The sequence below is a fragment of the Pan troglodytes genome, chromosome 9 (assembly GCF_028858775.2).
Source record: "Pan troglodytes isolate AG18354 chromosome 9, NHGRI_mPanTro3-v2.0_pri, whole genome shotgun sequence".
In the NCBI taxonomy this organism is placed as follows: domain Eukaryota; kingdom Metazoa; phylum Chordata; class Mammalia; order Primates; family Hominidae; genus Pan; species Pan troglodytes.
In genome coordinates this window covers 60305766-60333054 of record NC_072407.2, presented here as the reverse complement: position 1 = coordinate 60333054, position 27289 = coordinate 60305766, and the positions used below count along the sequence as shown (strand labels likewise).

The 27289-nt window shown below is 44.0% G+C and overlaps 1 protein-coding gene and 1 pseudogene across 1 annotated transcript in view; one reads left to right on the top strand and one right to left on the bottom strand.

The window, feature by feature from the left end:
• OR9Q1 (olfactory receptor family 9 subfamily Q member 1) overlaps positions 1 to 27289 on the bottom strand; it is a 152861-nt gene that overhangs the window by 112477 nt on the left and 13095 nt on the right. Inside the window, exon 2 of the mRNA XM_003954237.5 lies at positions 13151 to 13228. The gene's annotated coding sequence lies outside the window, so the exon portion shown is untranslated. The remainder of the gene's footprint in view (positions 1 to 13150; positions 13229 to 27289) is intronic.
• VN2R105P (vomeronasal 2 receptor 105 pseudogene) lies at positions 16614 to 23377 on the top strand (annotated as a pseudogene).

The window sequence follows — 27289 nt, the reverse complement described above, 5'->3', positions numbered from 1 at the left end:
TAACCTTCAAGCAGCCATTAGAGGCACTGGACTGTCACTCACAGGCGGAGACAGTCCCCACATGGCTGAACTAACAAGCAGAATTTCCCCTGGGCCATTTGCTCTCCCTTTCTGAGGTTCCTGAGCATGCTCTCGGGGCTGGCATGGGCAGAATCATGTGTTGGACAATTTATATTCATGGACGCGAATCTCCAGCGCTGCACTTTTCCCGCTCACTGGTGCTCCCTTCAGGCCAACCAGTGTATAGTCCCTGCCCATAATCTCCCCACTTGCCTCCCACCAAACTGCTCTCTGGAGTGCCCCTGAGAGCCGCTATTCACACCACTATGCTGTCGTTACTGAATTACCAATCCTGGAATAACCACCTCTTATTTTTCACAGCACTTGAAAATTGGAAAAGCTCTTTTGATGACCTAAATGATCACACTGAAGCTTCTCAACAGCCAAGTGGGCAGGGAAGGCAATCATTCCCATTTTATGTGAGATAAAGGTGGGACCCACAGATGTTAAATGTCTGGCCCTGGGTCAGGATTTGAATCCTGGGGACTATTTTTGGTGTCACTTGGGAAGTGTCTGAGGGTTCATGCTAAGACGATCTTCCTACATGGCATGGGCTCATTCCCGTGGGCTGTTGGAGGGTTGCTGTGTAACAGAGGAATTTCAGGCTTCAGCCACCAACCTGGCATGGAAACCATGGCATTGGGTGTCCTGGGCCTTTTTTTTTTCTTTTTTTTTTTTCTTTTTGAGACAGAGTCTCACTCTGTCACCCAGACTGGAGTGCAATGACAACCTCAGCTCACTACAACCTCCACCTCCCAGGTTCAAGTGATTCTCCTGCCTCAGTCTCCTGAGTAGCTGGATTTACAGGCACCTGCCATCATGTCCAGCTAATTTTTTGTGTGTGTGTATTTTTGTAGAGACAGGGTTTAACATGTTGATCAGGCTGGTCTTGAACTCCTGAACTCAGGTGATCCACCCACCTCGGCCTCCCAAAGTCCTGGGATTACAGGCGTGAGCCACCATGCCCGGCTGGGTGTCCTGGGCTTTACTGGAGCTCATGGCAGGTTGTCTCTCTTGCTCTGTGAGGCAGCGTGGGTGAGAAAGGACATGGTGCATGGTCCTCCTACCCTCCCCCATAGGGAAATACTTCAAAACACTCAGCAGCCCAGCTGCATCAATGCCTAATCCAGCAAGTCGGCAGGTGGCCCTTGCAGAGCATGCCCTTCCCCGTTTCTGCAGGGCCACCTTATAAGTCAGTGCAGGTCTGGGGCAGGATCCGGGAGACTCGAGTCCTTTTTACTGCCTGTGTGACCTGGAACAAATCACCCCACCTCTCCACACTTCCATTTCCCACTTGTAAAATGAGAAAGAGCATTCCTGCTGTATGTGGACTATCATGAGGACCAAATAGGAAAGTAGGTTGGAGGAGGCTTTGTACACTGTACCACTGTTACAATCCCAATACTGGCCTTCTGAGGCCCTGGCACCAGCCCTCCTCTTACTGCCCTCAGGTGCTCAACTGGACCTTTCTGGAACCTTGACTGTGTTTGTCTCAGAGTCCATTATTTCAATCCACACTGTACAGTATGTTATGAAAGGGTTTTGCCATTGAAATAGAGTTTGCAAACAGTTGAATCCAATATTTTCCCATCACAGAGAGGGAAACTGAGGCCCAAAAAGAGAAGGTGATTTGCCCAAGATCACTCCGAGAATTCGCAGCAGAGTTGGGAATAGAATTCAAGCCAAAAACAGGACCGGGCTTGGTGGCTCATGCCTATAATCCCAACACTTTGGGAGGCCGAGGTGGGCGGATCACGAGGTCAGGAGATGGAGACCACCCGGGCTAACACGGTGAAACCCTGTCTCTACTAAAAACACACACAAAAAAATTAGCCAGGCATGGTGGCAGGCGCCTGTAGTCCCAGCTACTCGGGAGGCTGAGGCAGGAGAATGGCGTGAACCCAGGAGATGGAACTTGCAGTGAGCTTGGATCACGCCACTGCACTCCAGCCTGGGCAACAGAACGAGACTCTGTCTCAAAAAAAAAAAAAAAAAAAAAAGAATTCAAGCCAAAAACAAATTACAGCTGAACCCTGCAGCCAGCCCTCCCTTAGCCTGTGCCCCACTGTGGACACGATGGACAGCACACACTCCCCAGTGCCGGTGAGACTGAGAGGGGGCCTTCAGCCACAGACTCAGGAAAGCTGCTTTGCTGGCTTGTTTTGCAGCCTCTCCCTGGAGACCCCCGGCCTCTCCTGTGCATCACCGGATTATTTCTGACTTTGAAGATGATGGGGTGTGGGCCCAGGAGGCCCAGGGACAGGATGTCTGACTTCTTCATAAACACAGACCCTGGTGCAGGGTCACCAGAAGAACAGAGGTGTGGATGGGAAGGGCATCCTTCCCACTCCTATACCCTGGGGCTGTCTCTGCCAGTCAACTTCGGCCTGAAAGTAAGGAAAATTAGTAGTTGACAGGGTGCTAGAGGCAAGGATGGGGGCTGCTGGGGGTCCAGGGAAATAAGAAAGTCTCGGAGACCTGGAGAACACTGAAGATATCACCATGTAAGGCAAAGGCTGAGAGCTCAACTACAGTCAATTTCCTTCTTTTTGGGGTCCCATGGAAGCCCCAGCAGGTGTGCCTAGATCCTCGTAAACGAAGCAGGCGCAGATGCTCTGACAACAAAGGACCCCCAGCCAAAGGCCCACAGAGAAGGACAATCCACATGTCCTATCCTGCGGTCCTTGTGGTCTTGCTCTCACAGTGTCCATGGTGGACACTATCTGGACCCCCAGCTACCTACCAACGTCCAGACCTGCAGACACCTTCTCCACCAAAGGAGATATGTTCATTGGGGCTGCGACCCCTTACACACAGCCCTGGACCAGACAGAAGTCAAGTTCCAGCAGCCTCCGGAGTAGCCACTATGCTGACAGTGGGTCATGCTTTTTATCCCTGGAGAGGGAGAGAGGGAGAGAAGGAAGGAGGGAGGGAGGGAGGGAGGGAGGGGAGGGAGCCACCTTCCCAATCACTGTAGGCAGCTGGGGACTCCAGACCTGTCATACCCACTACAGGGCTCCTGACAGGGAGACCCTTGGCCAGGACAGCGCCCCTCTCCGTGAGTTCCCTCAGAGTCTTTGGGGGTTGGGTGAGAAGTAAGTTGGTGGAAGCCACAGTGAGGGACTGAATCCACACTAGGCTGTGTGTCTTCAAGACATTGTCACAGGCGCCAAGACCCGGCAGTAGGAACACGCACCTGAGCATTAAAGGGTCTGTTCTAGTCCTAGTTCTCTCTGAGCAGCTGAGCAACTGCAAGCAAGTCCTTTTCTCTCTCTGGGTCTCAATGCCCCCCTTTGCACAATGCTAACACTCCTTAAATTTGCTGGACAGCAGAGCCCAGCAACTTCTGCCTGGGCGTGTTTTCAAAATCACGGCAACTAAAGCCATGAGAGGCAAGATGTATCTTCATGGGCACATTCACAGAGAAGGTAGCCCCAGACCCACCCTTGTCAGCAACATGAGCCCACAAATTCAGCTTTCATGCATATCTGAACTGTTTCCAAGGCTTAACTGGTTTTGAACCAGACTTCAATCTGTGAGCCGGCAGTTCCTCTCCAAAAAGATGCCCAGGAAGTATTTAGCTAGACTCCAACATCACCTGCCCCAGGTCTGTCTTATTTCTTCCTGAGTTTTTGTCAAAGGCATGTGCTGTGTGTCTTTTGCCTCTACTCATCACTCTCTGCTTCTGTCTGTCTATGCAGATATCTGCCTGTCTGCCTAGGCCTGCGCCCATCTGTCTGCCTGTGTATGTGACTACCAGTCTCTCTATGTGTCTGTGTCACCTGTGTCCTTATCTCTTCTACATCAGAGTGCCTGTCTCTGTGTGTATCTGACTGTTTCTGCATCTGAATAACCTATCCCAGTCCATGTGTCTTCCTGTTTACGTGTCCCGTCCACTCCATAGCCCCTCTGTCAGGTGTCTGCCTGAGTTTGTAGAGCCGATGCTGTTTATGTGCCTCCATTGCTGTCAGCCTCTCTTTGCACTACAATGAGTCTGTGTGTGTCTATCTGCCCACCTGTCACTCTGTGTGTCTCCTTGTCCATCTCTAGGAAACTGCAGCCTTTCTCTAAGTCTATCTGCTTGTGTGTGTGTGTGTTGTGTGTGTGTATGTGTCTAAATCTCTAGAATTCTCCCCTCCCCCAATGCTTCTTTAAGCAAATGTACATCTACATTCAGTCCCACCTCTCCTTTGCTCCTCCCAAGGAGGGACTCCCTGGGGCTGTTTTTTGTGGCTCTTTAGAATGCTACTGGCCAAATCTAACTCCTTCTGTCCTTGACCCTCTCTAAGATTCAAAGTTCTCCTTTTCCTGAATGCCCTGAGTCCCCTCTCTTTGCTGTGGCTGAGGCAGAAGGGGCTGCCCGACATCACTGTGGGACTGCAGATTTATGACTCCTGCATCTCAGGGATCCAGGCTCTGGGGAGCACCCTGGCCCTGCTGTCCAATCAGCTTCCACCCACAACCAACTATGCTTATGGCTCCCAGCAACATCTCCTGGGCGTGGTTGGAGGGATGACCTTCCTGGAGTCAGAGCCCATGTCTGAGCTGCTCTCCATCTATAGAGTCCCTCAGGTGAGAGACATGCCTGGAAAGAGAAAACCACTTCAATACTCTGGCTGGGCACACAATGACAAAGTGCAGCCTGGTAGAAAGATCAGAGCTATGACCTCAAAAAGGTTACTTCCCTGGGCCTGGGATTCTCCCTTTCTACAAAACAGGAGACGAGTATTGGACTAGAACATTTCTGAATGCTGGTCCATGGACTAGTGCTGGTTTGCGGCTATCTTTCTCTGATTTGCAACAGAATGACAAAGAAATGACACAGTGTATGCGCATGTTGGTGTGAGGTCACCAACCCTCCTTAGATGGTGGTTTTATCACTAACTTTTTGTGGCAAAATAAAAATTTGGCAAACTTAGGCTAAACTCCCATAATTGTCCTATCGATGTCTTAAACAGGCTGGAATCCCCAGGATTAATAATCCCTGGAGGCCCTGCACTCGCCAACCAACCATGATCTGAGGGCTGATGACAGCATCTAAGATTTATAACCCAGGCTAGGATCATCTCATTCCTCCTTTGCAGCCTTCCCAGAAATTTGGAAAGTTGAACAAGTGACAAACCATTCCACTGGAATTCTTGATGTTTCTTTGAAACATTTGCCTAGATTTCAGTATGATCTTCAGTATATATTAAATCTGTTAGGCAGGGAGGCAATGTTTATGAAATTATTTCCCAGGTGAAGAATATTTATTTCCCTTGGCATGCCTGAACGGTACCTGACTGCCTGATTGTGACCTTTAAAACTCACCCCCCCAAAAATTAAATATCTTCCCTTGTAAATTCCACTGAGGCTTCAAATGCCACAATTAAAAATATCCAGTTAGATGCAAACACTTTTTTCTCTAGGAGGAGTGATATGTACATATCGTCAGTCAGTCACACCCTAGTAGAAATGAGTTTATCACATGCTTTTTTTCTTCTGCAATATTGGCTGAGAGTAACTCTAATAATAACTATATCTATCATTTACTGGATATTTACTAGTAGAAAGGTGATTTTTAGATCCTTTGCATGTGTTCAAATCCTTAAGATTAAATAAATTAATACATGTAAAACATTTAGAAAAATGCCTGGCTTATAGTAAGTGCAATATCAGTATTTCCTATTGCTATTATCTTCTTTTATTATCTCATTTAATCTTCACAACCCTATGAAATAGATACTATAATTAGTCCCATTTTGCAGATGATGACATTGAACCTGAGAAGAAATGTTACTTGTCCAAAGTCACATAGCTAATAAATAGTATTTTGAGTTTAAAACCCAGGGACCTTGATTCCAGGGGAAAAAGAAAGTGCAGAAGCAAATAGTAGGGAAACTGCCCTATATGAAACTGCTCCCTCTTTTTGTACTGGTTACTATTTCTAAATGTTTACTGAGCACACCACCACCAGTGGTGTAGAGAATTGTGCTATAGCCACATGTACCATGAGGCACGTGTGAGGCCATAGCCCTATCCTCAGGGATGCTCGCACTCTGGAAGAGAAGGCAAGCATGAACTCATATAACCATAACTCCAGGGCACCCACATGGCTCTCAAAAGGCCTATCTTGAGAGAACTCAGGGCAGAACAACGCAGCCTCAAGCCTCCAAATTAGAATGTTAGGTTACAGTGGCTTAGAATGATGTCTTCTAAGTCAAACCTCAAGACATCTAATTGACAGGATTGCTTTTTCTAGTTTTTTGTTTACATGAAAAGTCTTACAAAGGCATGAAAATAAGTTACTTTTTTAAGATCTTGATTGCCTTAACTAAAAAAGTTGAAGTGCATGAAATTAGTACAATCCCCATGCCTGCAGGCTGCTTTGAGTTCTCATTCAGCACAGCAGGTAGTATTAGACCCAAGACCATTCTCCCCACAGTGCTAGAGAGAAGATGCCTACATCCTAAGTGAGTTCAATTTTTAGGGGATCTAGACCTAGGAGTGAGTGACCTCCAAGGCTGATCCTTAGGAAAACGAATTTAGATTGCCTGAGGTTAACCTCTTCACAAAGGACCCTTGGGCTTGATGCTGGGGAGATGTGGGAGGTGAGCCAGGCATATCCTTAGGACTGGAATGTAACTAAGGGAGTCTCTCTCCTAGATAGGTGATAACCCAATCAACTAAAAAGTGGCTCAACCTACGTGGGTGTTTCCGTCCTTTATAAGGGAGAGGATGTCTCAGCCGAGCTAAACTCTGTTTGTCTAGGCAGGTCTGACTTCAGAGCCACAATGGTCCAGTTATTTCTTTGTGCCACAATGCTAGGCTTATGGATAATCCTTCTGAGAATAATTTGGCTTCAGATAGACACTTTCTGTAGGGAGAGAATACACTGACCAGCCAACACAATGTTGGTCACGTTGAAAGTTACATTTCTCACTCTTAGTAAGTGGTGTCTGGTCTTGGCAATGATTTTGGGAAGCCTGCACCATTCCTACCTATACTAGTCATTTCTGGGTGAGTTCCCCTTTCTTGAAACTATGACATCATCTTGTTGCTCACGTACCACTCACCAGGAGATCTTTGAGATTGGCAAGTAGGTTTTGCTCATATTAGTATATGAACTGGCATGTAGCTGTTGTTCAGATCGCATCTGTTGAATGGGTGTGAACCGAGACATTTCTGAAGCTACAAAGCAGATTGTAACCACCACTGGCACCTCAATGCTTAACATATGCTAAGTGCTACCTTTAACTTGCTAAAAATCCAAGGGAACTCCAAATGTGTTACATCTTAAGAAATTCTTGAGCATTTTGCAATAGCCCTTGCTGTTGCCGACTCTGGTTTTCCAAAACCCCAGAGTCCCTAAAAATCAAAGGACCCACCTCATTTCATACAACTCACCAACAGAGAGCACTGGACAGAGGTGGGCTGGGAAGCCGAAGAGCTAGAAACAATGAAGGGCACTGGCTTGACAGTCAGCAAACCTGGATCTTACAAATGCTAGTTACTGATTATGTGACCTTGACAAATTGAGTCATCTGTCTGAGCTTCACATTCCTCATCTACAAAACGAAGGTAACAAAGGTTAATGATAATGTATTTGCCTCTTAGAGTCATTGTGGATATTAACAATGGAATAACCAGGGCCTGGTACTTAAACCCTCAATGACTGTTAGTTGGAATTGCTATTAGTGATAATGATGATACAATGCAAGCCTGGAAGGAGCAGTTAACTTTGGAGAAAAGCTGGCTCCCACATCCTCTGTGTAATTTTGCCCAATATAGGGCCAAAGACTCACCAAAAACTTTGAAGTAAAAGAACTCGTCTGCACATATCTGGTAGGACAGCTTCCTTATGGTAGGCTGGGAAAAGTCTGACAGTGAGCCCCTGCACTGACCTGAGGAGCCTGTAGGGGAAGGAAAGCAGGAAGAAGATGAGCAGGAGAGAAGAGAAAAGAACAGGCATTCACTCATGCACTCAACAACTAAGATAAATTGAATGGATCCTGCTTAGAATCTGATTGGAGAGGAAAAGGCATGAACTCGAACAGTCTGAAGTAGAAAGAGTTCAGCAATGATGTGACAAAGGCGATGATCCCAGGGCTGGCATGAACCAAGAATTAAGAACTAGATCTCAGCTTGAGGAGCAGGGATCAGGGAAGGCTGTACGGCAGGTGTGGGACTCCTCAATAAACAGGCCACACTGTGTTTTGTTCTTATCCTCCTCTATCAAAAAAAAAAAAAGTGCTCTCTTAATTTCATGACTCTTTCTTAAGTTTAATATTCAACTGACCATAGCACAGCCTTCCAAGTAACTGGAATTACAAGCATGAGCCACCACACCCCCCTACTTTTTGTACTTTTAGTAGAGACAGGGTTTCGCCATGCTGGCCAGGCTAGTCTCGAACTCCTGACCATAGCTCCTGAAAATTTTTTTGCTGATAAACAGGTTAAAGAAAACTTAATACATCATATGGGCACCCGCTAGGTCTGCCCACCAGAAATCACACTCTACACTGACAACCCCTTCCCCTCTGCTCCAAAAGCCTCCCAGCTTTCCTTAGGCAGGAGGGCTGGAGAGCCTCCAGGTCAAGTGGACTCACCTAAGATTTTTATGTTACCCAACCCCTGATATTAGATTTTCTTGTTATTTTGCTTTACTTGTGTTTCTTCTAAATAGCAAATAACCGGCTTGATTTTTATCCAGTTTGAAAATTTCCCATCTATTATAGTCAAAATCTTTACTCAGCTGCCCCATGACAGGAGAGCTCAATTCTCCCCTCTTTACCTTTGAAAAGGAAAAACCCAGATGAAGGGGCTGCTTTCAAAGGAGTGGGAAGGGATAATGGTGAAACACCTGAAGGACAGCCACAGTCGGAAGCTGTTTCCATCCTTGGGAGAGGAAGCAGAGCTGAGGAAGGCAGCCACTGCCCACCCATGGCTAAGCAGGGAGAAATGAATACCTCAACCTCACTTTCCCCCTACCCCGAGTCTCCCAGCAAGCCTCCTACCAGAAGGCAGAGGGCAGGGCAGCTCTTTGACACAATCCACAAAGATCAGCCCTTCTGGAGCTCAGAGCTATTACAGAGAAGCCTGGAGAGTGTGTCAAGACAGGCAAGTAGAGAATACAGCACACTCTTCATAAGTAGGGTAATGTAACCTATCATCTAAGCTGACTGCTGATATGGTTTGATGGTATTCTGCCATCTTATATAATTTCTATTTATTATGCTGGGTCATTGCTTTCTGTTAATAAAACTATAATAATAGAAATAATAGAGATTTTTATTTAGTTTTCTAGTTCTTATGCTTTCTCCTTTTCCTTTTTTTTTTTTTTTTTTTTTTTTGAGACAGAGCCTTACTCAGTCACCCAGGCAGGAGTGCAGTGGTGCAATCTTGACTCACTGCAACCTCTGTCTCCCGGGTTCAAGCAATTCTTCTGCCTCAAGTAACTGGAATTACAGGCATGCGCCACCACACCTGGCTAATTTTTGTACTTTTAGTAGAGACAGGGTTTCACCATGCTGGCCAGGCTGGTCTCGAACTCCTGACCTCAATTGATCTGCCCGCCTCAGCCTCCCAAAGTGCTGGGATTACAGGCATGAGCCACTGTGCCCGGCCCTGAATTTTTTTTAATTTGATCATTTTTTCCAATTGTTTTCCTTCTGCTGCTTTGGAATTTATATATCTTGTTTTTATTCTATTAACAATTATACAGCTTTTAATTCACTTGAGCCTTTATCTTTCAAATAATGCCAAGAATTATACAATGTATAGAGAGAAACAAAGCCGTTAGCACATCTTTACCTCTCTGCTTCTCCCACCCCCACTGGAAGATATGTTGGCATTCTTTAGTCCGCTGCATTCCTTTCTAAAAACGTCAGTTGGTTTCTCAGGCCTGAGCCCACAGGCTTTTGAAGGACCTGGAAACAGCATATATCAAAGGCCAGTGAGATAATAATTAGAAATAAAAGCCAGAGAGGGAAAAATGAGGCCAAGTTACAAGGCTGGTGAGAACATTTGTGGATCCTGAGCAAGTGTGTTCAGGCCAGGAATGTACAGCTCTGTTCCTTTCCCCCAGATCAGCCATGGATCTCAGCGCCCCCAGTTCTCCAACTGTTTCCAGTTCCCATCCTTCCTCCACACAGTGCCCAGCAGCACCCACCAGCCTTGAGTCCTGGCCAAGCTCTTGAGTTACTTTAACTGGACCTGAGTAGGCCTGGTCAGTTCTGACAACAGCAACTTTGAGTGGCTGGATCAGCAGCTGCAGAAGCAGATCGGGGGCGAGGGTGGCTGCATGGCCTTCTCAAAGATCAGCAGTGTAGATGACAGCATCAACAGCATGGCCACCGTCATTGCCTAAACCCCTGCTGCCACAGTCATTGTCTGTGACTGCTACCATTTTCACTTCAGACTCCTGGCAGGGGCCCTTCAGGAGAACAATGTGAATGGGAGGATGTGGATCTTTTCCCCCTCCTTCGCATATAACCCCGCGGTGCTGGGTCCCAAAGCCCACGAGTTGCTGAATGGCAGCTTGAGCCTGACCATACACTTAGGAATAATACCTGCCTTTAAGGACTTCCTGTTGGCGCTGCGCCCAGCCGTGTACCCAGGCAACAGTCTGATGAGGAAGCTGTGGGAGGAGTGCAGGGATACAGGTGGTCTGGATTAGGGGCTTCCATCCAAAGTGCCAGAGAAGGGGCTTGGCATCGCACAGGGCTGGAGAACATGACCACTGCCCACCTGTCTGCCTTCAAACTTCCTGATCTAACTGCCACTTACCAAGCCTACCTGGCAGCCAAAGCCCTGTGGGTCGCCTATCAGAACTTGATGTCCTGCTCTCAGAGAGAGGGACCATTCCTGGGAGGCACGTATGCCAATGCATGGGAAGCCAGGCTTTCTCAGGTGAGTGGCCAAGAAGCCTTTCCCAGTCCCTGTCCATTCCAGCTTTCTGTGAGCTTTAGACTAGCAGAGAGGCAGTGTGGCCTAATGAAAGGAGCATCAAATTTAGAACAAAAGTGATATGGGCTCAAATCTCAATATGGGATTTCTCTGCGGCCTAGTCACTTACCTTTCCTGAGCTTCAGCTCTCTCCTATGTAGATTGAGTATAATAATATATACGTGGTGGCTTGTTATGAAAATAAGAGATCATGCATACAAATGCTGGCTGGTGATTAATGCATGCTATGGGCTACAGCTTTTCTCCAGGTGGTGTGACGCTGCTGTTAATAATGGTGATGACATCAAAACTGCCAAGGGCCTTAGAAATCTGCTGGTCCAGCATGAAGCAGGGAGATCACCAAAAAGGGGAGGCAGAGCTGGAAGAGAACACAGCTGTCCTGACATCCAGGTCACTACATGCCAATGCTGATATGCAACAAAAACCATATGAGATTCGCAGTAGGAAAGAGTTAACCACAAAGTTAGAAAACTGGTAAATCTGCAATGTAAAACATCCAATCCAGCACAGACACCCATTCTTCATGGGCTGCTCAGGGATAAGGACAGGAAGGGAAGGGAGGTGGTCTTTTCCTCGTAGTCAGAGAGGTAATGCTAGAACAAGCTCAAAGAGATGAAATAGAGTTCAGAGGACAAAGGCCTCAACCAACAACATCAAGAGAAGAACACTAGGTTTTCAGCTAGAGGAAGAGCTGAGTCTGAGTGCTTGGCCTAGTCATCAGCCTTCTCTGTGTTCGAGGTCTTTTTTCCTCTCTGGTCATTAGGTACTTTAATCAAAAAGACCTTGGGCTGGGCACAGTGGCTCATACCTGTAATCCCAGCACTTTGGGAAGCAGGTGGATCACTTAGGGTCAGGAGTTCAAGACTAGCCTGGCCAACATGGTAAAACTCTGTCTCTACTAAAAATACAAAAATTAACCAGGTGTAATGGCGTTGTCTATAGTCCCAGCTACTCAGGAGGCTGAGGCATGAGAATCACTTGAACCTGGGAGGCAGAGTTGCAGTGAGCCAAGATGGCACCACTGCACTGCAGCTTGGGTGACAGAGTGAGACTCCATCTCAAAAAAAAAAAAAAAAAAAAAAAACCTGAATTGTATAATCATGGAAGCCTTAGGAAAGTGGGTACAGATCAGTAATTTTTACAGTGTGCTTCTTGGATCCTTAGAGTTCTATAGGGAGCCTTAGGTGCCCCCACTGATGGAACACTTCTTCAGGCAGTGAGAGGCTTGGGGATGGGGCTCTGGACCCCATAGCTGCCTACACCAACCAGAGATGCTCTATTTTCTCTGCCTAATATATTAGTGTGAAGCATAAGATTTTACTTGGAAAAGAAGATTTTTCTTGAAAAGTAGCAACTAATGGACTAGATAAGGGGTCAAAAATTTTCTCAGTAAAGAGCCAGATAGTAAGTGTTTTCAGATTTTCAAACCATGCAGCCTCTATCACAACTACTCAACTCTGCTGTTGTAGTGCAAATGCAGCCATAGAAAATCCACAAAAAAATCAATCTGACTGTGTTCAATAAAACTTTATTTATGAACACTGAAATAGGAGTTTCATGTATTTTCCATACATCATAAAGTATTACTCTTCTTTTAATTTTTTTCAACTACTTAAAAATGTAAAAGTCATTATTAATTCACACATCACACAGAAAAACAGGTGCCAGACTAACTTTAGCCTACAGGCAGTAGTTTGCCTACCTGTGGACTAGAAAATCTCCAGCAGAAGGAAGGGAGATGATGACAGCTGCCTCTTCATAGCATTCATAAGACTCTTATTAAAGATACCAGAGGTCTAGGTCCAACAGAGAGAACTGGCTCTGACAGCGAAGGTCAACTGTTAAATTTTCAGGAATTGTGCAAGTCGTTGTTAAACCACTGGTAGCTTCAATCTAGCCATAGTGGGAGTATTTACACCAGGGAAATCTGCAAACACCAAAAAGACTGGCTTCCTTTCTTAGAGAGCCAGTTGTTAAACATTAAGTACATATTGCAAATAGCCATGCAAAGTTTTAGAAATAAAGTCAAAGTAGAGCAAAAATCCTTTTAATATTAAAAGAAGGTTGTCTTAGTCCATTTGTGCTGCTATAACAAAGTAGCACAGACTGGGTAACTTATAAATAATAGAAATATATTGCTTACAGTTCAGGAGGCTGGGAAGTCCAAGATCAAGGCACCAGCATGCAGTGTCTGGTAAGGGCCTTCTTGCTGCTTACATGGCTGAAGATAGAAGGTAGAAGGGCAAAAGGGGCCTAAGTTAGTAGTTGCCTCCAGCCTTTTTTTTTTTTTTTTTTTAGAGATAGAGTCTCGCTCTGTTGCCCAGGCTGGAGTACAGTGGTATGATCATGGCTCACTGCAGCCTCTACCTCCCAGGCTCAGGCAATCCTCCTACCTCAGCCTCCTGAGTAGCTGGGACTACAGGCACATGCCACCATGCCTGGCTACATTTTTGTATTTTCTGCAAACATGGGGTTTCACTATGGTGCCCAGACTAGTCTCAAACTCCTGGTCTCAAGCGATCCTTCTGCCTCAGCCTCCCAAAGTGCTGGGATTACAGACGTAAGCCACCACATCCAGCCTCCTCCAGCCCTTTTACAAAGAACTAATTCATTCATAAGGGTGATTTAATCACCTCTGAAACTGCCCCACCTCTTAGTACCACCACAATGATAATTAAGTTTCAACATGAATTTTAGAGGAGACACAAACATCCAAACCATAGCAAAGATCTTCAAACTAGGCTCAGCTTCTTTAAGAAGGCTTTTAGGTAATTTCATCGGTGCTTATGTAGTATAAGTTCTTAAGGGCTCTAAGAAAAATAACAGTAAACACCTTTTTAGTGTTTTTTATGTTGAGTTATATGCTAAGCACTTTTATGTATTAATGCATTTAATTTTCAAGATAATCCTATGGTGTAGGTCCCCTTTTTACAGATGAGAAGGTTAAGATCTACAAAGAGCGAGATCTACAAAGTCACTTCACTGATTCAGATAGAGTGAGGAATGTCACCAGGAATCTTGGCTCAGGACTCTAGAACCAGTTCCTCCCAACCAAGTCATTTGCTCAAACTTCATCCTCTAGTTCTTATGAATTTTCATAGCCCAGTTCAACACACACACATATATTTGATTGGTGCAAAAATAATTGTGTTTTGTTGTTCTTGTTGCTGTTTGAGACAAAGTCTTGCTCTGTCGCCCAGGCTGGAGTGCAGTGGTGCGATCTTGGCTCACTGCAACCTCCACCTCCTGGGTTCAAGTGATTCTTCTGCCTCAGCCTCCCAAGTAACTGGGACTTCAGGCACGCACCACCATGCCTGGCGAATTTTTGTATTTTTAGTAGAGATGGGGTTTTACCATGTTGCCCAGGCTGGTCTCAAACTTCTGACCTCAAGTGATCCGCCCACCTCGGCCTGGGATTACAGGCATGAGCCGCCACACCTGGCCTCAACGCATGCATTTTTATGCCACAAGTATTTACTAAGCACTTGTATTTTCATGCACTTTACATACTAAGCACAAGTATTTTCATGCACTTGGAGTAATGAGGGATACAGAAATGTACAAAATGTGTACTTGCCTCAAGATGTTTATATTGTAGTTGAAAGAGTAATAAATACGCAAAAATATTGGTATTGGTATTGGTAAAAATGGCACTTGCAGGAGTGGGAAAGTGATATAGCTAATTCAAAGCATGGGATGGCCAATGGAAAAGAACAGCAGAAGGAAAGGTTGGAAAGGCGGGTAGGAGCTCTATTATAAAGAACCTCAAATGTCTTCTTAAAGAGTTCCAGGTTTCTGGAAAAGATGACCACCTCTTTTCCTAATTAATTACAAAATCAAAGCCAATCCCACCTTTTCCAAAGATGTTTGAAGATCAAACCACTGGATCTAAAGTCACTAGAGGGATTCCTGAAGGCACTCTGCTTATCTTCCTTTTTCTACTGTTTCTTTTTCAGCTTTATTCAGGTATAATTAACAAATAAAAATTGTATGTATTCATGGGGCACAATGTGATGATTTGATAGGCATATACATTGTGTAATGGTTACCATAACAAAACTAATTAACACATCCATCACCACCCATAGTCACCATTTGTGTGGGAGGGTGAGGGGAAATAAGGACACTCAAAATCTGCTTTCTTATCAAATTTCAAGTAAACAATACTGTATTATTAACTACAGTCACTATGGTGGATGTTAGATCCCCAGAACTGGTGGTTGGGATGGGGGATGGAAGATGAAGGAGATGGGGAAATATTGGTGCAAACTCCCTTTTCTGCTTTTTAAGCTGTTCCCAAAAAGAATGTTGACAGGGTTTTGATAGTCACATAATCCAAGAGTGTCTCAGCCATGAAGAGTTTAGAATACACTGAAAAGATACTTCTTAGTTTATATCTGCTTTACTGTGAATTAAATATTTTTATTTTATATATATATATATATATATATATTTTTTTTTTTTTAAGATGGAGTCTTGCTCTATCGCCCAGGCTGGAGTGCAGTGGTGCGATCTCAGCTCACTGCAATCTCCACTTCCTGGGTTCAAGGGTTCAAGCAATTCTTCTGTCTCAGCCTCCCAAGTAGCTGGGGCTACAGGCATGTGCCACCATGCCCGGCTTTTTTTTTTTTTTTTTTTTTTGTATTTTTAGTAGAGGTGGGGTTTCACCATGTTGGCCACGCTGGTCTCGAACTCCTGATCTCGGCCTGCTAAAGTGCTGGGATTACAGGCGTGAGCCACCATGGCCAGCCTAATTGATATATTGAAATAATCATTCATATTCATGAGATACAGTGTGATATTTCAGTACATGTATACAATATGTAATGATCAAATCAGGGTAATTCGCAAATCCGTATCTGCTTTTAGTCAAAACACATTTTTTTATCAGCCACACTTCTTTGTGCCTTGAAGGCAGGACTGAGTTTTTCTATCCTAGGTACCAATCCTAACTGGCACAAAGAAGGATGCTAAGTAATTCGTATGGATGGATTGTAAAAAACTGGATAGGTTCCTATTCATAAGACCAGCCTATCTGTGAAGCAGTCTTAGGCAAGATCTAATGTTTCAGATCCCCATTATCTTGTCTTTCACTTCCCTACCCTGGCCCCTATAGATTAACACAAACTTGGAACATGAGAAAACAGAGCTCTTTTTTCATAAAGTGTGCAGAGATAAGATGCCTCCCTCCAAGGCACAAACAAGCATTGATATGGGAGAACTGTCCAGTGACGTGGAGGAAGGGCTCCTAATGTGAGACGGAGTCTCTCTCTGTCACCAGGCTGGGGTGCAGTGGTGAGATCTTGGCTCACCGCAACCTCCGCCTTCTGAGTTCAAGCGATTGTTCTTCCTCAGCCTCCTGAGTAGCTGAGATTACATGTGCCCACCACCACGGCAAGCTAATTTTTTTTTTTTTTTATATCATTAGTAGAGATGAGGTTTCACCATGTTGGCCAGGCTAGTCTGAAACTCCTGACCCCGTGATCTGCCTGCCTCTGCCTCCCAAAGTGCTGGGATTACAGGTATGAGCGACTGTGCCCAGCTGCTCTTAATCAATTTTTTACTGTTATCTTCCATCCCTCTTTCAGGTGCTCCATTATGCCTGAAAGGTTAACTTCACCACCAAAGCCCAAGAAGAGGTTTTCTTCACCAAAGATGGGGAAGTGCTGACAACGTTTGACATTAAAAACATCTGTGTTCTCCCAGACCTGTCAGGACAGACAGCCATTGTTGGACACTTTGACTTCAGAGCACCTTCTGGAAAAGAGCTTCGGTTGGATGACAGCGCAATTGTCTGGGCAGAAGGACTCTTAAAGATTAGAGCTGAGAGAACCCTAAGAACCAAGACCACACAGCACCTCTCACATCCCAAGCTCCAGGAGTATTTGTCATATTGAACTCACTTAGGATACTGGGTCAGAAAGGGGTGGATTATTGACTTACACAACTTTGAGGCTGTTCAGTAAATAAAACCTTCCAAACTCCCTGGCTCCCAAAATTAGGGACCTTGCTAAAGGCAAAGATAACTAATGAGCAAATGGGAAAACAAATTAGATACAATTGTCAATTCAAGTTTACCCTGAGATGGTCAACTCCAGATACCTTAGAGATACTACTGATTTAGCCTTGCAGACTTATGTCAAGAAATAGGCAATCGATGCTGAGCTTTTTTAAGCAGTGGAAAATAACCCATGGAATCCCATTAGTCCTTTCCCAGACCCCTAAGTATCTAAGGTCACCAGAGGGAGAAATTCTTTTTTTTTTCTTTTTAAGATGGGGTTTCCCTCTTGTTGCCCAGGCTGGAATGCAATGGCGTGATCTCGGCTCACTGCAACCTCTGCCTCCCAGGTTCAAGTGATTCTCCTGCCTCAGCCTCCAGAGTAGCTGGGATTACATGCACCCACTACCACGCCCAGCTAACTTTTTGTATTTTTAGTAGAGACGGGGTTTCACCATGTTGGCCAGGTCGGTCTCAAACTCCTGACCTCAGACGATCCACCCGCCTCAGCCTCCCAAAGTGCTGGAATTACAGGTGTGAGCCACCATGATCAGCTGAGAAATTCTAATTTAAGTGCAGTTACATCTCAACTATCATCATGCCTCCTACAGTTTCCTGTAACTCGTGTAGGCAGGGTTAAACACTCCCTTCACTGAGCAACAATAGCATTTTTCACATACCTCTATGATAAGAGTAAGAAAATGACTATAACTGGTATAATATGTTCTATAATACGTTCTATCTCTTTTCTCCGTGATTTCAAACTTGTTCCCACTGGTCTCACCTTAGTCAGGCATATGGTTTTTTATTCCCATGACTATCACACCTCAATGTCCAAATCATCCCACCCTGAGAGGAGGGAACAAAGTTGCTGATGAACAAGGAAGCAGAATAGAGTTCCAGGGAAGAAATTAGCATTGTCGCCCCACAGGCAAGGGGCTGACCCCACCTGTTGAGATCTTCACTCAGTACTGTTTCAGGTATCTCGCAGCCCAGGTACTTATCTTCTCTCTTGCTTCTCCTTCCTCAGACCACAGAATCCATGCATCAGACCTTTCTAAGGAAATTCATTCTGCAAGCATGATCTGAATCTCAGTTGCTCCCAACTTGGAGTGATTTTGCCTCTCATGGGACAATGACAATGTATGGAGACAGTTTTGGTTGTCACAACTTGAGGGAGTGCTGCTGGCATCCAGTGGGGCAGGGGCCAAGGTTGCTGCTAAATGCCCTAAGATGCACAGGACAGTTCTCCATAACAAAGAATTATCCAGCCCCTGTGTCAGTAGTGCTGAGGTTTAGACACCCTGGACTCAAGGAACCCTAGAGTGGTGCTGAGGCTTAGGTAGTGTGTGTAGTCTTTGTTTCTGATTCACTGTGGATGACCCAGTTCTGTTGGGGCTAGAGGAAAATTAGTCCTTTAAATATAAACAAAGGGATTTGATGAGCCCAGAGTGAAAGACAGACTCTTCAGTTAACACTTCGGAATATGATCCCAGCTCACTAGCACTTGTCATGCACTCATGATTCTGGTCACTATGATATGGACTTCACTTGCATTGTCTTATTTAATCCCAACACCACCTTCAAAGCACATATTATTATGGCCTGGTGTGGTGGCTCACGTCTGTGATCTCAGCACTTTTGGAGGCCAAGACAGGTGGATCATTTGAGGTCAGGAGTTCGAGACCAGCCTGGCCAATATGGTGAAACCCTGTCTCTACTAAAAATACAAAAATTGGCCCGGCGGTAGTGGCACGCATCTGTAATCCCAGCTACTCGGGAGGCTGAGGCAGGAGAATCGCTTGAACCCGGGAGGCGGAGGTTGCAGTGAGCCAAGATTGTGCCACTGAACTCCAGCCTGGGTGACAGAGTGAGGTCCTGTCTCAAAAAAACAAACAAACAAAAAATACATATTATTACTACAACTTGAGTATCCCTTATCTGAATTGCTTGGGACCAGAAGTGTTTTGGATTTCAGATTTTTTCAGATTTTGAAATATTTGCATATGCACAAGGAAATATCTTGGGGATAGGATCCAAGTCTAAATATGAAATTCATTTATGTTTCATATACCACTTATACACATAGTCTGAAGGTAATTTTTTACAATATTTTTAACTATATCATGCATGAAACAAAGTTTGTTATGTCAAGTCAGGTGTGGAATTTTCCACTTGAGGCATCATGTTGGCACTCAAAAAGTTTTGGATTTTGGAGCATTCCAGATTTCAGATTTTCAAATTAGGGATGCCCCATCTATATCTCCATTTTATTGAAGAGGAATCTGAAGCTTAGAGATGTTAAGCCCAAGGCACGCAAACCATAAAGGGCAGAACCAGAATTCCAACCATCAAGATGTCTTGTTTTCCCACCACACTCGAAATCTGGAAGAGCTTATTCTTACCTATCACTGTTTCCCTAACACCCTGTACAGTACCTGATATATGGAACACATTTTTAATTATCTGAGCAAGAAATGGAGAAAGAGGAAAATGAAAGAGAGTAGAAAAGGAAAACGTGATAAAGAGGGGTTTAATAAAGGAAGGAGTAAGAGAAAGGAAGAGAGAGAGGGACCTAGTAAGTGAAAACGATGAGGCTTATTCCTCCACGACCTGACTGCACAGATGTCGCTCAATTCCCCCTGCAGTCTCCCCAGCACTCTCTCCCCTCCACTCTCCCACCTCTTGTGTGTAGGTCCCTTCCTCTGTCTGCAACGAAAAATGTCCTGTGGAAACCAGGAAGTCAACCCTATATGAGAAGTCAAAATGCTGCTACAAAAGCCTTCCCTGCCCCAGAAGAGAAATCGCAATGTCACCAGGTAAGGAGGGAGGCTGGTTCTTGGTCAGAGGGTGGCCAGCCATCAGCCAGGGTAGACTTCAGATGAAAGCTGTGTCCACATCAAGGAAATTCCTTCAATGGAAAAGTCCAGGGAAGTGGAGACCAAAAAGAAGATGTCAATGTGACCTTCCTAGATGCTACATTAAAGCCATTTGAGGCTATTACATTCATTCTTTCTTTTATCAAACATGAGTTTGTTCAAATCCTGTACTTAGTTTAACATTTGTCATATGGTAGGCATTTCATAAATGTTTAAAAAGAATTACCCTAATGACATAATCTTTATTTTACTAAGATGTCATTCATTCAACAGATATCAACTGGCACCAACCATATACAACCACTGTGCTGGGTGCAAGGGTACCAACAACAAATAAGCCATGGTCCTGGACCCACAGAGCTCAGGATATATTAAAAGAGAATGATACTGGACCCCTACACCTAGCACAGCTCATCTCTCAATAAAGAAACTAGACTATAAAGTGAAGTCAATACTGTAATAAATAAATAAATATTCAAGCATCGAGCTGTGAAAGCACGTTGGAACAATTAATTCTAACAAATAGGCATGGAGACTTGGCAATGAAAGGGGTGGCATGTGACACAGGCCTTAAACAACAAGCAAGGTTTCAAAGGCAATGAAGCATAATAAGGATATTCCAGGCCAAGGAGGAAGTTATTATAGTAAAGGCATGAAAGCAATAAGGAGCCGAGAGTGGTTTCAGCATCAATTGTGATGCAAGATATAGGAAGCAGGTGGTCAGATCGTAGAGGACTTTACCTGCTGGACTCTGGATCATGGACTCTATTCTATAGAAAATGGGGAGGAGCCTCTGAACTACTTCAGTATAAAAGCAATGTGTATTTCAGTGTGTGTCTGGGGGAAATGAATAGACAAATAGACAAAGGAGGGAGATTGGAGCAGGAAGACCAGGTTCAGAATCCAGGTAATTGTTGAAGCCACAGGTTTGGATGAAGTCTCTTCAAAACTCTCCCTGGGAAAGTAGAGACTTTGGAAATACCTTTTGCCCTTTTGAAGAGAAAGTTTCCACCGAATGAAGCTGAGAAGGAACCACCAGATGCTGAAGAGAGGATGACACAAATGAGAAATCCTTGAACTTGGAGACTAGGAAGACATGGAATCAAAGTATCTAGGACCCTACAAATATATCCAAATCAAGGAAAGAGATCAAATTGTCCCTATTTGCAGAAGACATGATTGTATATCTAGAAAACCCCATTGTCTCAGCCCAAAATCTCCTTAAGCTGATAAGCAACTTCAGCAAAGTCTCAGGATATAAAATCAATGTACAAAAATCACAAGCATGCTCACACACCAATAACAGACAAACAGAGAGCCAAATCATGAGTGAACTCCCATTCACAATTGCTTCAAAGAGAATAAAATACCTAGGAATCCAACTTACAAGGGATGTGAAGGACCTCTTCAAGGAGAACTACAAACCACTGCTCAAGGAAATAAAAGAGGATACAAACGAATGGAAGAACATTCCATGCTAATGGGTAGGAAGAATCAATATCGTGAAAATGGCCGTACTGCCCAAGGTCATTTATAGATTCAATGGCATCCCCATCAAGCTACCAATGACTTTCTTCACAGAATTGGAAAAAACTACTTGAAAGTTCCTATGGAAACAAAAAAGAGCCCGCATCGCCAAGTCAATCCTAAGCCAAAAGAACAAAGCTGGAGGCATCACACTACCTGACTTCAAACTATACTACAAGGCTACAGTAACCAAAACAGCATGGTACTGGTACCAAAACAGTGATATAGATCAATGGAACAGAACAGAGCCATCAGAAATAACACCGCATATCTACAACTATCTGATCTTTGACAAACCTGAGAAAAACAAGAAATGGGGAAAGGATTCCCTATTTAATAAATGGTGCTGGGAAAACTGGCTAGCCATATGTAGAAAGCTGAACCTGGATCCCTTCCTTACACCTTATACAAAAATTAATTCAAGATGGATTAAAGACTTAAACGTTAGACCTAAAACCATAAAAACCCTAGAAGAAAACCTAGGCATTACCATTCAGGAAAGAGATCAAATAAGAATAAATGACTATTCCAGGGCTCAGGCCACAAAATACATCCTTAAAATCACTATGGAATACAAAACTGTTAAGTTTTGTTAATATTGTTATTTAGAGAAGGGTAGCACGGTTTAAAAAGAGAATCTGTGTACATACTAAGCACTCCATAAACATTCCTTAAACTAAATTGGCTGATGCATGAATAAATCTGTAAATTAATTAGCTGTGGCTATGAATTACAACATTACAAAATTGACCAATGGTTGGTCAATTTAAAGGGATCCTAGATAGGAGTTGGAGCTTCCATAGGTGGTTGTCTCAGTGTATTTCATGATAGTCTGATGCATGATAAGCAGCTGCTGTCAGGATTTCTGCCATCTGTGTCTTTGGCCCTGAATCCGAGGACATCAGACAATCTGGAAGGCCCATCCAATTGAGACTGAAATACACCAAAGCCTGCTAGATAAGCCATCACAAGTCGTAGAACTGCTTGACCATGGAAAAATTTCCAAAAGCTTCCCCACTCTGTTGTCTGACCCAGTTTCTCTTTCTCCCTTCAGATAGTGTTGCATGTCAGAAGTGCTCTGACAACCAGTGGCCCAATGTGCAGAAGGGCCAGCGCATCCCCAAAACCCTTGACTTCTTGTTCTATCACAAGCCCCTTGACACAGCGTTGGCTGTCTGCACAGCCCTGCTCTTTCTCCTTGCCCTGGCCATCTTAGGCATCTTCGTCTGACACCACCACACTCCCATCATCCAAGCCAACAACTGCCAGCTCAGCTATCTCCTGCTGTCCTCCTTGGCCCTCAGCTTCCTCTGCCCCTTCATGTTCATTGGCCACCCAGACCCCATCACTTGTGCTGTGCACCAGGCAGATTTTGGGGTCACCTTCATGGTCTGCACATCCACTGTGCTGGCCAAGACCATCGTGGTGGTGGCAGCCTTCCATGCCACCCAGGCAGACACCCAGCTTAGGGGGTGGGCAGGGACAGTCCTCCTCAGCACCATCCTCACTGTTCCCTGACCCAGGCAGCCTTGTGTGCACTCTGGGTGACCAGATGGCCCCCTCAGCCTGTGAAACTCTACAGAACCCTGGCCCACAGTGACTGTAAAGCGTGATAAAGGCTCCTTGGAACTTCTCTTGGAACTGGGCTACCTGAGTTTGCTAGATCTGGTCAGCTTGCTGGTGACCTTCCCCACCTGCCGGCTGCCTGACACCTTCAATGAAGCAAAGCATATCACTCTCAGCATGTTGTCTGCTCCTGTGTCTGGGTGTCCTTCATACCTGCCCACATGCATGCCCACAGCAAAGACACCATGGCCATGGAGGTCTTTGTCATCTTGGCATCAGCAGGAGGCCTCATGTCCTCCCCCTCTTCTTTTCCAAATGCTACATCATCCTTCTCCATCCTGAAAAGAACACAAAAGACCAAATGTTTGGCCGGCATCTTCGCAAGTGGGAAAAACTGAAGTGAACCATGGGGAGTGTGGCTTTCTCAGGGATGCCTTCCTGAACTCCCCACCAGGAGGACGAGCCTTCTTCTGAGCCCCATCATACAGGTCTGAACCCCTCCCTGTCCCTGAGCTGCTTCTATTTTATATTTCATTCTATCAAGGGGAGAGAAGACATGTTTGCAAATAATATTGTCCTTGATAGAAGCATCTGGTCTAATTCATTCTATGGCCTCTCAGCACCCAGCCAGCACCTCATACAGTGAGGAGACAGAATACGTGATTGGTAAATGAATGAATCAACTTATGCAAAATTAGCATTGGAAAAGGTCTTTGAGAGGAGACAGGTAGAGTGGTTGAGTGGAGCCAGCCAGACCTGGTTCATGTCCTCCTGCTGTCATAGCTATATAAACCTCAGCATGTTACCTCACCTCTCCGAGCCTCAGTTTGCTGCAATGTAAAATGAGACTAAGACTTCATCTTCGGGTTGGTGTGATAAAACAAGAAACTGTATGAAACATCTCAGCACATGATAAACATTCAAAAGGTAGATATTTAAAGTCACCCAGTCCACTCTGTCCTTTTACAGATAAGGGAACTGATGCCAGGAGAGGGAACCAATTTACTCAGGGTATCACTGTACAGAGGTTAAGAGTCAATGAACAGGTTTCAAGCCCTAGCTCTGCCACCTACTTTGCTGGGTGACTTTGGACAAGTTACTTAGCTTCTCTGTCCCTCAGTTTTCTCCTCTATAAAGAAGGATAATAATAGCACTGACTTCATGGTATTATCAATGAGGTGTTAATAAATTTAGGAGTAATAAATTTAGTAAAACATTTAGGAAAGTACCTGGCACAGAACAAACACTAAACAAGCATTTGTTAAATAAATCAATAAAATCATACCCAGTGGCAAAACCTTTACCTTGATTTATTGCCAAATAACTGAAACTTTTACAGGACACTTGCTCTAAGCTATGTCCTGGAAGGGACCTTCAGAGAGGCTAAACTATAATCCTTATTAGCAAAGAGTTTGTGATCTGCCATCACCAACCTAACCTGAGTGGAGTGGACTAAACATATCTATTGTGAAACTGTTTTATAAGTAAATAACCTGTAGCTGCTTGCCTTGGAGTAAATGAGGACAGGTGACTGTCACAGACCCAGTGAAGTGACCACCTATGCAAAGTCTGCTCTAAAGGAAGCCTCTCCACTTCCATGAGAGTGTGAGGATGCTAAAGAAGCCCACAAAATACTGGGCATCAACTGATTAAATGAAGGTGCTCCTGGGTTGCTCCCTGGGGAGAAACAGAGCTTTACTCTCGTTACACAAAATATCTCAATGTATCAAGGCAACCACATTTCTGGGCAATGAGATTCATTTTAAGTTCCTACCAAAAGGTGCTGAAAATCCTACCTTGCCAAGGCTGGCCAAAGATGTTATTGGAACCAATGAGAATGAAGCCACCAAAGAAAGCAAGGATATGAAGAAGATTCCATTTAGGCCGGGCGCAGTGGCTCACGCCAGTAATCCCAGAACTTTGGGAGGCCAAGGCGGGTGGATCACCTGAGGTCACAGGTTTGAGAGCAGCCTGGCCAAATGGTGAAAGCCCATCTCTACTAAAAATACAAAAATTAGGTGGGTGAGGTGGTGTGCTTCTATAGTCCCAGTTACTTGGGAGGCTGAGGCAGGAGAATCACTTGAAACTGGGAGGCAGAGATTGCAGTGAGCCAAGATTGTGCCACTGCACTCCAGCCTGGGCATCAGAGTGAGACCCTGTCTCAAAATAAATAAATAAATAAATTATTTAAAAATAAAGAATAAGATTCAATTTAGAGGAACAAAGCTGTAGCATTCCACAGCCAAAGCCAACATTTTGACAGACACACCCTAAAAATCAGTTGCTAAGGACTTGGCATGTAAAAATGGAAAAATAAGAGACTAACTAAAAAGACTAAGAACCCTGAAAAACAAAATAGAAATCCCAGCACAGGTACAAGGGACAAGAACAACATGGAGCCATAAAAGAGAGACCAGAAGAATGTCAGTGAAGGAGAGTTATACCAGAGCTTTTGACAATGGTGATGTAATGGCTCACAGAAAACTGTAGGGTTCTGATTTCAAAGTGTAGATCCAGTCATTCTCACCAAGTCCCAAGTCAAAGGACCTTCCCAAGGGTGGTTACCAGGTAGTTTCTACCTAACAAATCAGTATCCCAATACCCAGAATGGTCAGAGTAAGACAAGCATCACTCCTTACTGAATTCCATCTTAATAAGTCTTATTTGTCAAGAATTACTCCCTGTGACATTCTCTGAGTAACAATGGAGTAGTATCTATGCTAGGTTAATCCTTCATATGACAATGTTTCACTCTATAATAGATATATCCCCAAAGAAGAAACTATATTTTTAGAAACTCCCTATTTACAAAAATATGCATTTCCTACAACATGATTGTATAGCTTATCTCATTGCAGATTGATCTGCCATTAGTAGTGGCTTTAAAAATGTAGCTATCAATACCGGCACATATCATGCACCTCAAATTCTTGTAGGTAGGACTGGTTTTTAAGGGAGTTATTGTTTTAATTTGTAATGTAAATAATCACATTCACAAAACTGGGTTTTTCCCAGTTTCATTACTTGTATCAAGTTTTATTAAAGCAATATTCACGTTAATATGTTTAGGATCCTTTCTATGGGTATGCATCAGACTTTTTACCGTTTTATGTAATTTATCTCAAAAATATAGTTATTCTTGGCCGGGCGCGGTAGCTCATGCCTGTAATCCCAGCACTTTGGGAGGCCGAGGCAGGCGGATCATGAGGTCAGGAGTTCGAGACCATCCTGGCTAACACGGTAAAACCCCGTCTCTACTAAAAAAAAAAAAAAATACAAAAAAAATTAGCCAGGCGTGGTGGCAGCCACCTGTAGTCCCAGCTACTTGGGAGGCTGAGGCAGGAGAATGGCATGAACCCAGAAGGCAGAGCTTGCAGTGAGCCGAGATCGCGCCACTGCATCCCAGCCTGGGCGACTGAGTGAGACTCCGTCTCAAAAAAAAAAAAAAAAAAAAATATATATATATATATATATATATATATATATATATATATATATAGTTATTCTTTAAGAAGCTCAAAATGGTAAACTTTACTGACACTTCCCATATAGTTATCCTTAGAGTAGCTCTCAAAATTCAGAAAACATTCCCTGTGTTGGAATTTGAATTTTTTCTGCTACAATAAATGAAAACTACATAACCCAGTATGTTTTGCTTTCTTTTCATCTTTCCATTTTGTTCGGAAACCTAAAAGTCTAACTCATTTTGTGTTCATATCTACTCAGGTCAGGTGCCTGAAAGTCTACAGGCATACCCCAGACATACTGTGGGTTTGGTTTCAGATCACAGAAATAAGTGAATAAAGCAAGCTCTCACACAAATTTTTAGTTTCCCAGTGCATACAAAAGTATGTTTACACTATAGTGTAGTCTATTAAGTGTGCAATAGCATTATGTCTAAGAAAATGTACATACCTTAATTTTAAAAATACTTTATTGCTAAAAAAAATGCTAACAATAATCTGAGCCTTCAGAGAATCTTAATCTTTTTGCTTATAAAGGGACTTGCCTCAATATCGATGGCTGCTGTCCAGTCAGGGTGGTGGTTGCTGATGATTGAGGTGGCTTTATTAAAACAAGACAACAATGAAGTTTGCTGTATTGATTGACTCTTCCTTTTGTGAAAAATTTCTCTGTAACACATGATGCTAATTAACACTATTTTACCCACAGTAGAACTTTTAAAATTCAAGCCAATTCTTTCAAGCCCTGATGGTGCTTTATCAACTAAGTTTATGGAATATTCTAAATCCTTTTATTGTAATTTCAACAATGTTCACAGCATCTTCACCAGGAGTAGAGTCCATCTCAA